Source organism: Clytia hemisphaerica, unplaced genomic scaffold (assembly GCF_902728285.1).
Source record: "Clytia hemisphaerica strain Z4C2 unplaced genomic scaffold, Clytia hemisphaerica genome assembly, whole genome shotgun sequence".
NCBI classification, from domain to species: Eukaryota; Metazoa; Cnidaria; class Hydrozoa; order Leptothecata; family Clytiidae; genus Clytia; species Clytia hemisphaerica.
Genome location: NW_027103803.1, coordinates 177,627 through 190,505, shown reverse-complemented (window position 1 = coordinate 190,505; position 12,879 = coordinate 177,627). Strand labels below are relative to the sequence as shown.

The 12,879-nt window shown below is 35.8% G+C and overlaps 1 long non-coding RNA gene across 1 annotated transcript; it reads left to right on the top strand.

Annotated features, from left to right (window-relative positions):
• The first annotated feature begins 29 nt into the window (after positions 1 to 29).
• On the top strand, positions 30 to 11,249 carry LOC136806353 (uncharacterized). The gene is made up of 3 exons (XR_010846554.1): positions 30 to 53; positions 6,778 to 6,822; positions 10,970 to 11,249. It is a non-coding gene; the product is annotated as an uncharacterized lncRNA (long non-coding RNA).
• Positions 11,250 to 12,879: the final 1,630 nt, after the last annotated feature.

Below are 12,879 nucleotides of genomic sequence, written 5' to 3'. Positions count from 1 at the left end.
CTAATATAGCACTCTTTTTTTCTTTTTGTAGAAACAAGCTAAAGCGTATGCTGGTAAGTGGACTTTGTATTCTTTTTTATCCAGAGGATGGCGTAGTGTGAGTTTTTGGTTGCAGCGACGTAGCAAGTGCACGTTTTTTTGTAAGAACAAACTATATAAGAACATGGCTTCGATGGCCAAAATGTTAAAAGCAAGTTAAGAACATTTTAAGGCTTTACAGACTCTAAAATGGCTAATTTCTTAAGAAAATGGACAAAAATGCTCACAAAATGGTAAGAATAAGAACATGTTAAGAACATTTTTAGGCTTAAAACTAAAAAAAGTTAAGGCTTCTAAGGCTTCAAAAATTTTGGATGCTCTCATAAAAAAACGTGTACCTTCCCACAAACCAAATCTTTCAAAACACGATAAGAAAGAAATTTTCGTCTAACAGGCTAAATCTTGCTCGTATGATTTTTTCAAATTATTGGGCCATTCCATTTTATATACAGGGGGTGGAGGAACATTTCCAGAGGGTTATCCGAGAGACATTTCTAAAGCCTGCCGTCCACTAGGCTATTTTAAGCTATCGCGAAATAATCATCTATAAATAACACTGTCTATCGCGGAATAAACCTGTCTATCGAGTTATTTTATTTCACGATAGGGAGTGAAAAAGTTTTCACTCAAGATTTTATCCAATCGATAGTTTTTAACAATAGAGCCACCTGCATTTCCTTTATTTCAATGTTTGCATTAGATCGAATTACATGTGATCAAAGAAAAAATGAGAGAAAATCATTTTGCGATAAAAATCACATTTTCTTTCATTTTTTACTTTTGGTGTGTGACTTAGTGTATTGTGATTGTATTTAATAGTGGACATGTAAAATCTAGAAATAACTTCAGACATGAGATAACATTTCGCGATAACCAAAAATAGCACTAGTGGACGGCAGGCTTAAAGGGTCTTTTTCATTTTTCCAAGGGGGTAAAAAGTTATTCTAAAATTTCCACGGGGTAAAAGACTGATTTCAGTTCATCTTCCTTTACTCACAGTTCTTTCCAAGGATACTTTTTTTTTTTGCCTTGAAAAGGTTTGTCAACAACAACCCATTATCTGAAATGAATAATTATCAATTGAATTTTTGCATTTTGATTTACTTATTTCAAATGAAAAATCATCAACTGATATTGCATTAAGCATTTTACGTAATGTTTCGTACATTTTACGTAACGTTTCGTGCATTTTACATAATGTTTCGTACATTTTACGTAATGTTTTATACATATTACTTAATGTTTCGTCCGTAATGTTTCTTTTTCATTTTCTGACCGATGTAAAAAGTCTATCAAAATGAGGACTAAAGTGCAATACTAAAAGAAACTTGCTGATACGAATTTTTTTTCTCTATATTATCTGATTATCTCAAATGAAAAATTATCAATCGATATTGCATCAAATAAATGTCTGATCATGTTTTTGTAGTTTCATTCGTGTGCGATTCTTATCAAGAATTAGAAGTGATTATAGACTGAACCTTTTTCAAAAGTCTTTCTAAGCCAGCTTTTTATCCGAAAACATTGCTGACTAATACACCTTTTCGACCGTAGTCGCGCGGTCAGGCGCGTGACACTTTATTATTTGATTTGCCACCCTACTCTTGTCTCCCGAATAGACGGGGGGGGGGGGTCCGAATAAGCAGGGGGGTAGGAAAATTTTTCTAAATTCTAATAAGCGGGGGGGGTGGAATAAGAGGGGGGGGGGTAATTTGAAGACAGAATTTTTTTTAACTGATATCAATTTCAACAACAAAAAAGAAACTTTAACAAATAAACACGTAAAATTAGAACCAATACTAACAAAAAGGAAAATCTTAACAAGTTTAAGGTCTATTTACACTGTAATAAAATATTGAATTATTCGAATTTAATTAGCGGGGGGTCTTAATAAGAGCGGGGGGGTGGATTTTTTTCTCTCTTAGCAATTAGCGGGGGGACGTCTATTCGGGAGACAAGAGTAAACTCGATCCAATCCTTTTTTACACTTTTTATTGTCTTTAGGTGCGAAAAAAAGACTGGTACGGGTTTAGGGTGGTATAACGGACAATTAAAACACCCACGTGGTAATTGGCCGCTACGGTCGAAATTACACGATTTTTTTATTTTTTTCAAAAGAACAATATATAAGACTCGTTTTATTTCAAACTATAGGATGATCAGTGAAATCTATATTTGAATTTTTTTTCTGCCTAGTTGAGTGTTGAAATACATATATTTATTTTGTTTTAAAGCATGTTTTCAGTCACCGTTTTCATCATTTACTTTTCGTTCTAATGAGTAATTCTCTTTTGATTTTTGTTTCTCCTATAAATTATATATGTAGATTTGACAAGGTTTCAAGGAAAATTTGTAAGGAGAGAAAATTTTATTCTAAGTTCTATCTTGAAATTAGATCTCTGCTAATTCTAAAAAATATGTTTTTCCATTTTGATTTCTTTACAAATATCCCACATCTAAACTAACTTTTCTTTGTTCCTTTTGTTAAATAAAAAGTCTCAAAACACAGTCAGGGGGTATTTTCAATAAATGGCCAGTCAGCTCTCTTTCTATTGCTTGACTGGAGAAAGGGAATAAAAAGTAATGGAATAAATGGAAAACTGTTTTCGATTGCCAAGACTGAGTATTTATAGAGAACAAGTTCACTTGACAACTCAAGAATTTCTCCAAGCAGTGCTAGTCTTCTCTGGCAATCGAAGCTCATTCTAAATTGAGGACAACAGAGATTTAAAGTTCACTTGACAACTCAAGAATTTCTCCAAGCAGTGCTAGTCTTCTCTGGCAATCGAAGCTCATTCTAAATTGAGGACAACAGAGATTTAAAGTTCACTTGACAAACTCAAGAATTTCTCCAAGCAGTGCTAGTCTTCTCTGGCAATCGAAGCTCATTCTAAATTGAGGACAACAGAGATTTAAAGTTCACTTGACAAATCAAGAATTTCTCCAAGCAGTGCTAGTCTTCTCTGGCAATCGAAGCTCATTCTAAATTGAGGACAACAGAGATTTAAAGTTCACTTGACAAATCAAGAATTTCTCCAAGCAGTGCTAGTCTTCTCTGGCAATCGAAGCTCATTCTAAATTGAGGACAACAGAGATTTAAAGTGAGGCTTGCAATTGATATCGTGAACTTTCGAACCTCAACTATCAATGTTATCCTCGCTGGATTCGAATCCTCAAGGTATTGCATGTACACCTTATTTACCAGAATTTCATCAACCAACAAGTCGAAAAAGAGGGAACGGTCACTATTGTTAAGCTTTAGTTTCAAGATTGGACAGAAAACAATGACCAAGGAACTGTGACAACCAAGGCAACAATGGCAAAACCAGTATTATTCATCGTAGCTTTACCAGTCGAAGAAGAAGACGAATTCATCGGTGCAGAAGCTGAAAATGAGGATATAGAAGATCATGACGAAGAAGAAGACTGTTTTGTAGAAATGGGTGAAAAACGACCTTCCGAAGCGGGGACTGACCAATCAGAAAGCTTCAATCTGAAGCTTATTAATCGACGTAAACAAATCTTAAGTAGTGAAGGATATCAATTGAAATGTCGCTTTGAAGAGATTATGAAAAGACGTCAACTACAGGGACAATGTGTGTGGTTTCAGAATCAAGATCGAACGACATGGAAAGTCATGTTTGAGATTGGTGGAGATAAAATTGATTGTTTATTAAACGATTTTATGACTGCCGGTATCGGGAATAATGATTATTCATCTATTAGTGTCATTCCTATCAATATTCATTATCCGGCTGCCGTAGAAAAGGATGAGACCAAAGAATTAGATCATTTTCGACAAACGGTTAAATCGAGGATGAGCGTTACTCAAGTGGCAACTTCATTAAAAGATGGCTCCCGTCTCACGTTCGATTATATCGCTTTATTGACATTAGCCAGCTTCATGTCAGTCATCGGTTTAGTCGATAGTACAAACTCTGTACTCCTCATATCCGGGATGTTACTTTCACCTTTAATGGGACCTATACTAGGCGTCACTTTTGGCATTGTTATTCAAGATAAAACGTTATGGAAACCTGCACTCAAGAACGAAGTTGTCAGCTTAGGTATTTGTCTCCTTATCGGCTTTGTTAGTGGATTAGTCGTTTATACTACAGGCATTGTTGATGATCTAACGGATGAGATGATATCCAAGGGTGCCATACGGAGTCTCATTCTTGGTGTAATGGTGGCTTTTATCACAGGTTCTGCTGCAGCACTATCTATCTTGAATGGAAATTTAAAATCATTAATCGGGGTGGCGCTATCGGCACCTTTACTTATCCCTGCCGTCAACGCTGGTATGCTGTGCGGCTATACTGCTGTCAAAGGTGGTGAACATTCGCAGTTGGTGTGGGTTAGTCTACTGCTCCCCATCATCAACATAATCATTATTTTCATAATGGGTGTTCTGGTGATGAAGTTGAAAGAAATAGCGCCGCATACAGCCATAGCGGTAACCAAAGATTTTTGGAAGAAAGATTTAAAGGAGACACGAGAAATGCTACATAACCATCACGGTCAAAAGAATCCTTTTGAAGAAAGTATAATTATGGAGTGGAGTAGGCTGAACAACTTTGACCTCACTAATAAGCGGACCATTAAAGGACGACAAGGACAGCGAATGTTACGTGAACTGCAGGCTATAGTTGAAGGTGTTGAGCAAGACCATGAATTTGAAGCTGTCTCTAACAGGCTAGCTATGAAACCTGGTAGTCGTCTTAATCAAATGAGAAAGATTATTGATGCATCAAGCGCCGGCGGGGCTCCATCCAGATTCAAAGTCAAGAAAGTGAGCAGCGTGGAAGTCGTACCCAGGGAAGTTGGTTACATCAGTAGATTCCAAACCACAAGGTATCAAGAAGTCGATTTATCCAAACGACAAGTAGAAAGTATTCGATGTATGTGTCAATCGCATTGTAATGGGGAATCAAAATATAATACGATCGATTCTCCCTCGACTCAAAGAATTAATGGAACTCTATTTAATGACATCAGAGCTATGAACAAAAGAAGCCAAAGTGACCCTTTAATGCTGGTGTAAATAAAGGCTTATTTGACATTTGATTTATACGAGACAATTATTTCAATGGAATTCTATTCGATGACATTGAAGCCATGGAACCCACGAGTGGTAATGCTGGTGTAAATAGAGGCTTAAATACAGAAACTGACTGAAAGAGTCAATAAAACTTATTTTTTACCAGACAATCATTTCAATCAAACTCTATTCGATGAGCCATAAGACCATAGTCAATAGTTAAGAATAAAGGACATTCATTTCAAATTTGAAAATTCAATTGACATTATGAGATATATTATATATAAGACCAACGTTTAAAGAAAGCCAAAGTGGTCCTACAATGCTAATGTAAATAGAGCTTTATTGGAAAATTGACTTCAACACAGTTGATTTAAAATGACTAAAATGGTCAATTAAACTTTCTTCAATGACATTGGACCATTTATAGGGATGGACGAACATTTCCATGTGGTTCCCAAACAAGAAATTCAAAGGGGTCTAAGGAGATTTTTATATTTCCCAGGGCGTTTGATTTTACTTTTTTTCTCTTGCCAAGGGTGTGATTGAATGACCAAACATGACGTAACTATATTTTCTTGTTTTCACGAGTGAAATGATAAGCTGGATTTTTTTTAGAATATCCAAGGACTTAATTTAATTAAAGAAGAATTTTTTTCAAAGTCAATACAATCCTTTTTTCCAGGCGATTTTCGAAAAGGTTTTCAAATTTTCCATTTTTTCAAGGGATATTTGCACAATTATTAGATTTTTTTGGGCTTGAAAAAGTTCGTCTACCTCTCCTCCTGTATGTAAGTATATTAAATTGAAGAACCCATTAGCAGGAGTTTTCAATGGAAAAATGTCATTAATAGCATTCTATATTTTTTTTCATTTCATTACAAATTCATTATCTTATATAACATATTAGAAATCAAATAATACACATTTTTTTATAAGAATATCATGTTGAAAATTGGCCAAATCGTAAGAATACCCTAAGAATAAGCTCTAGGGTGAGTTTCACAAAATTTGATAAGTATACAGTCATTTTGTATTTGGTTAGCAGAATAAAATGCTTCTTTTGTTGGACTTAAACTGAACTTTTAGGCAGAATATAATTTTAGCTCCAAATGTGAACTCTAAAGTCCCAAACTCTCAAATAGATCATTACTCATGTTTGTATAAGAGTCAAGTCTTAAAAAGTAAGAATACGTTAAGAATATTTCACCGAATAAGAATATGAATGACTTCTTATTCGTTTTAAACCGGCGGTGAAGTTGTCAGTTTTCCACATGTGAAACTCATTTATGATTGACACTTTGATGATTTTCAGAGCAGTAAAATCGGTTCCCCTAGATTGAGTAAATGTCACTTTCAATTTAGTTTTCGTGTTAAAACCACGCGTATCGTGCAACTTAGACCATGTTCACACGTTACTGTTCCGTTTCGTTCCGGTATGATTTTCGTTACTGATCGAGTAAAAAACGGAGCAGTTCTGTTCCGATGAAAAAAGTGGAGCGAAACCGTTTCGATCTGTTTTAATTTGTAACGTCTTCTTTTTTGACGTTTCGAATTTTGACGTTCACAATAGTTTCGGAATTGTTTCGTTTTGGAACGAAACGGAACCGTAACGTCTGAACATGGTCTTATAATATCATATATCTAAAGATACGGTGAAATTTTGATTTTATTATGTGATATTTACTTTTTTTCAGAGGGTTTGATTCAACGAGAACCACCATCTACCGGTAAAAGCACAGGTATGTCGTCAGTATTGTTACAACTCCTTCTCATAGGCCTGTTTGGAATTTGTTAGCCAATGGGGGTAAAAATAACGGACCAAAACTCGATGGGCGGGTTGATATCCTCATATTTTTTTATGGCTGGCTTTGAATTCTTTTGTCTTGAAGTCAGAAAACTCAGCGAGGATGGAAAAAAATAGCACAATATTTTGCAGTGAAGATTTGTTTATTTGGTTATTTTCTGCCGGGACAAAAATTGGAGGATAATTTTCCTGGGGACGATATTTTGGTCAATTCTGGTGGGTTTGTGAGAAGGGTGTGACTTTGTTAATACAGTCAATAATGCCTAGTCAATCTCTATAAATCGAATATATCGAATTAAAGAGAGACAACTGTACTTCAATGTGATTGGCTCTGATTGATGATCGATCCAAATTTGCTATATTCTAAGCACCCCAACTGGCACAACGTTGTTTCAACGTTTATCTAATGTTCCCAACGTCCATATAACGTTAGATGAACGTTGAAACAACGTTGTGTGCCAGCTGCGACTGCAGTGAACTCTCGCTAATTTGAACTTAGTCTCGATTCCCAGACCATTATTCTTATTACACAAAATAGGGGCAATTAGAGTATGTCTGCCATAAAAAAACCGCGCGAGATAGCGTTTTGAATAAATTTTCCCTGTTTTTGACGAGCGCACTTCTCTTTTGCAGTACTATTCACCTTTTAGTGTTTGATAATTAGGTGAAGCTGATTATTGACCTGGAATTTTAAATTATTAGTCTAGTTGAACACGAAAGAGTCAAATTTGTCCTTATTACAAAGAGATTCGAATTATAGAAATTATTTTACCATGGTTCTCCCTTGTCGGAAACTAAAAATATGATTGAATTATATCGAGAGATAAAGAACTAGCTTGCAATTGTACACGGTGTTTTCATGCTGGCGAAATCAGCAATCTTCAGGTCTTTGCGATTGCGCTAGCTTGAAACACCTTGTTGGAAGTAGAAGTTGATTCTTTATTTGTAGATATTTCGCTCAAATTTTGTTGATTTTCTTAAGCACTTTGTGATTCTATTTATTTCACGATCGAACTAGCGAGACGGCTAATAATATAAGATAAAGCAAAATTAAGATGAAGAGTTTTTTAGAGAAAAAAGGGACTCATCCTTTCACGACTAAAAATATTTTCAAAAAAACATTGGATGGGCCCATGGAGTAAGACAAAGTCAGTTACCATTTAAGAAGAGTTGCGAGCTCGACGCTCAGTTAAGTTTAAGTTTCCTGGGGAAAATATTTTGGTCAATTCTGGTGGGTTTGTGAGAAGGGTGTGACTTTGTTAATTCAGTCAATAATGCCTAGTCAATCTCTATAAATCGAATATATCGAATTAAAGAGAGATAACTGTACTTCAATGTGATTGGTTCTGATTGATGATCGATCCAAATTTGCTATATTCTAAGCACCCCAACTGGCACAACGTTGTTGCACCGTTTATCTAATGTTCCCAACGTCCATATAACGTTAGATGAACGTTGAAACAACGTTGTGTGCCAGCTGGGACTGCAGTGAACTCTCGCTAATTTGAACTTAGCCTCGATTCCCAGACCGTTATTCTTATGACGCAAAATAGAGGCAATTCTCCCACAAAGTAAAAAATAGGAGTATGTCTGCCATAAAAAAGTCGCGTGAGAGAGTGTTTTGAATAAATTTTCCCTTTTTTGACGAGCGCACTTCTCTTTTGCAGTACCGTTCACCTTTTAGTGTTTGATAATTAGGTGAAGCTGATTATTGACCTGGAATTTTAAATTATTAGTCTATTTGAACACGAAAGGGGAGTCAAATTTGTCCTAATTACAAAGAGATTCGAATTATAGTTTAATTATTTTACCATGGTTCTCCCTTGTCGGAAACTAAAAATATGATTGAATTATATCGAGAGATAAAGAACTAGCTTGCAATTGTACACGGTGTTTTCATGCTGGCGAAATCAGCAATCTTCAGGTCTTTGCGATTGCGCCAGCTTGAAACACCTTGTATGAAGTAGAAGTTGATTCTTTATTTGTAGATATTTCGCTATCGAATTTTCCGAATTTTCTTAAGCACTTTGTAAGTATTAGTTATCGCATAGTGCAGAGTGCAATATGGGATTTATTTTTCGAGTTCTTTTATTTTTACACGAGTGATAATAACAGCAAAAATAAAAGAACGAGAAAAATAAACCCCTATTGCACGAGGTATTATGTTATAATTGGTTTATCGAAAGACTTGAAAAATCTACTTTCTTTTTTTATTTCTCAAAGAAATTGACGTCAAAAAAATGAAGCTGTTGCATTGATCAGTGCAATAAATGAAGCGCAACAGTGCAAATTTTTTTTTTTTAACATTATTATTTCCTTGATCTCCAAAAATATTGGTTTTTCTTACAAGAAAAGTGTTATATAATGTATATGCTATGTGTATAAAATAGATAAATAACTAACAACTCGAACAGATACGGGAAGAAGGGCTCATTGAAAGGAATAAGGAAAACTAAGTAATGCTCGGAATCAGAATACTGAGATATGACGTTTGGAAGTTTGTTCGATTAGTAATAATTAGACTGGATAACGGCTTGTTCGCAAGATAGTCGTCCTAGATAAATTATGGCAGACAGTAAGAAATAAATAAACTATTCTTAGATAAATAATAAATATCTCGTTAATATATTATAATGTTATATAGGCTGAGGACTAGGCATAGAAACAAGATTGTGAGAAGTGTGAAAAAAAACTATTGTAGTTGATTCGATAAGGCAAATAAAACGAACAGTGCAATAAATGAAATTATTATCCGACGCGCGTAAATAGCGACATTTGATTGGCTTCTTTGCTGTCCAATATTTTCGAATATATAGCTTCCACGGAGGCTACATATTTCAAAAATTGACGTCACACAACGAGTTCAATGACAATTGAGTATCTTCTTTTTGACGTTACGTCACAAATTAAAAATAAGACTTTTGAATAAAAAACTACCAAGAAACCAGATTTACGAGCATATAAATTGGAATTATGTTTGAAAACGAGAAATATTTTAGCGATGAACGGATAATAAACCATTTATTTGGACGCAGTCTCATCCAATATGAAAAATATTGGGCTACGAGAAAAGATATTGGACTCGGCGAAGCCTCGTCCAATATCTTTTCTCGCACGCCCAATATTTTTGCATATTGGATTCGACTTTGTCCAATAACTGCTTAATATGACGTTTATGCACTGTAATGTAACCAATCAGATTGCAGATATTTTACATGTCATGAAATAATTCTTTTTATTCCACGATCGAACTAGCGAGACCGCTAATAATATAAGATAAAGCAAAATTAAGATGAAGAGTTTTTTTAGAGAAAAAGGAACTCATCCTTTCACGACTAAAAATATTTTCAAAAAAATATTGGATGGGCCCATGGGGTAAGACAAAGTCAGTTGCCTTTTAAGAAGAGTTGCGAGCTCGATACTCAGTCAAGGTTAAATAGGCTTTTAATCAGGTTCATACCCAATGCTACAATCAGTTCCAAAATACTTGGCACAAAAGGGAAATTTCCTACTAAATTTTATAACCACAAACAATTTTGAAGTGCTCCAAATAAGTTGGAAAAGTAGAGTTTTAACTCTGAGTTTTAACGCTAGACTTAGGACCTTAGGATTTGAGGATCCAAAAGTTCAAAAATGGTCCGGTAGGGCTTGAAATATAGCCTAGAAGCCAGTAAATCCCTCCCATATCGAAATCAAGTTAAAGGCCCGAAATTGACATTCTCGATCGAACTTCAATTTTCGAAAAAATGGTAAAATCGCCAAAATTGCCAATATGTTATGGCACGGATTGTAGACGATGCTATCGTTCGTGTAATATATTATTATGATATTATGATATATCATAGTTGTATATTATAAAACGTAATATATTGCGCGCCGGAAAATAGAGTCTGTGTTTACCGAGCTGATATAGTTTAAGACATTGAACCCCTCCGACTATTTTTCACCTGTGTGTACAAAATTTCCGCCCGACTGCTAATTTGCGTGTTTGAGGTTATTATTTTGTATTCGAATTCGTCTTAGATTATAGCATAGGCTAACCCAATCTCTTTTTTATGATCATGATTTTTCTTTTACAATAGCCTCGAAATCATCGTCACCGCCCCCAGGGACAGATTCGAACTATCAACCTGATTCATGGTCACCGGGCGGTGGAAGTGCCGCCCAAACTGAAGAGACTAAGTACGAACCAGATTCTTGGAAGCCTGGAAGCTAATAATCTATAGACTTTTTTATATGGATGAACCAAGCGAAAGCATAACTAGAAGAACTGATTTTCCTAATTTTGGAAAAATATCATCTCTGTATGATCTTAATATAATAATGTACCAAAATTATCCTAAATAGCTTTTTAGTTACTTACATATGGTGTCTGTCAATGAAAAAAGGAAATGGAATTCATGCTATTCATGACGTAATGTTTTCTACGGAAATACCCCGGTTTTAGCCAGTAGTGGCGCAAATTTAAACTAGACAAAAGTTGTATAAAATTTGCCACTACTGGCAAAAACCAGGATCTTTCCGTAGAATAGCATGAATTTGATAAAGAAGAAAAATCCTCGAAATATTGTATTTAAGTAACGCGTGGTCTGACATCAGAACCTATGAAGTTAGATACCTTACAAAATTCGACCTTTCAATTGGATGGTTCAATTTGACAAATCGACCCTTCAATTTGACAAATCGACCCTTCAATTTGATAAATCGACCTTTCAATTTGACAAATCGACCCTTCAATTTGTCAAATCGAACCTTCAATTTGTCAATTCGACCCTTCAATTTGTCAATTCGACCCTTCAATTTGACAAATCGAACCTTATTTGACAAATTGATCCTTCGATTTGATGGTCGGCTTGTCAATTTGACAAATCGACCCTTCAATTTGTCAATTTGACCCTTCAATTTGACAGTCGGCTTGTCAATTTGACAAATCGACCCTTCAATTTGATGGTCGGCTTGTCAATTTGACAAATCGACCCTTCAATTTGACAAATCGACTCTTCAATTTGACGCTAGTCCCAGTCCCTCTTTCAAAGAGATTTAGTCTGTAAAATGGGCTAGTTCTCCATGTATCTTGCCATTTAGATTAAGGAGATAATGCTTTTTATGTGTTTTTCTTATTCCCCATATTCCCTCTCTCCCAATAATCCCTCTTTCCCCATGTTCCCTCTCTCCCCATATTCCCTTTCTCCCCATATTCCCTCTCTCCCCATATTCCCGTATTCCCATATTCCCTTTCTCCCCATATTCTATCCCATTCCCTTTATTCCCTATCCCTCTCTAACCCATATGCCCTTTTCTCCCCATATTCCCATCTTCCCATAGTCCCTTCCCCAGTCCCTTTCCCCATATTCCTAAATCCCGTCCCATATTCCCTTCTCTCCTTTCCCATATTCCTATTCCCATTCCCTTTCCCTTTCCCCGCCCTCTTTCCCATTCCTATATTTCCCATATTCCCGCTATCCCATTCCCGTATTCCCATAGGCCCTTCTCCCCCAGTCCCATTCCCAATTCCCTTTCCCCTATTCCCTATTCCCTATTCTATTCCATATATTTCCCCATATTCCCATATTCCATATCCCATATTCCCTTCCAGGCCCCCTCCATATCCCATTTTCCCTTTCTCCCATATTCCCAGTATTCCCTGTATTCCCTTTCTCCCCATCCCATATTCCATATTCCCCTGTCCCTATTCCCTCCCTGTCCAGATTCCCGATTCCCCATATATGATCAAACAGTGTCCCGAGAGATTCTATTTTTAGAATTTTTCCGCTCGTGAATGAAAACTTTACTCAAACCTCTCCTTAATACGAGCAAATGTGTTGGCTTGGTGAAAATTTCCTAAATAACTCTACCTTAATAGACTAAAAAGATTTTCGTGCAGCAGCCAATTGTCTTATAGACTAGCAAGCGTCTGGTTTTTCCTGAGACACAAAACGCGGAAATGTGCTTATAAAGTGATGCGCGCGCTTTAAAGAAAAACGCCACGGGA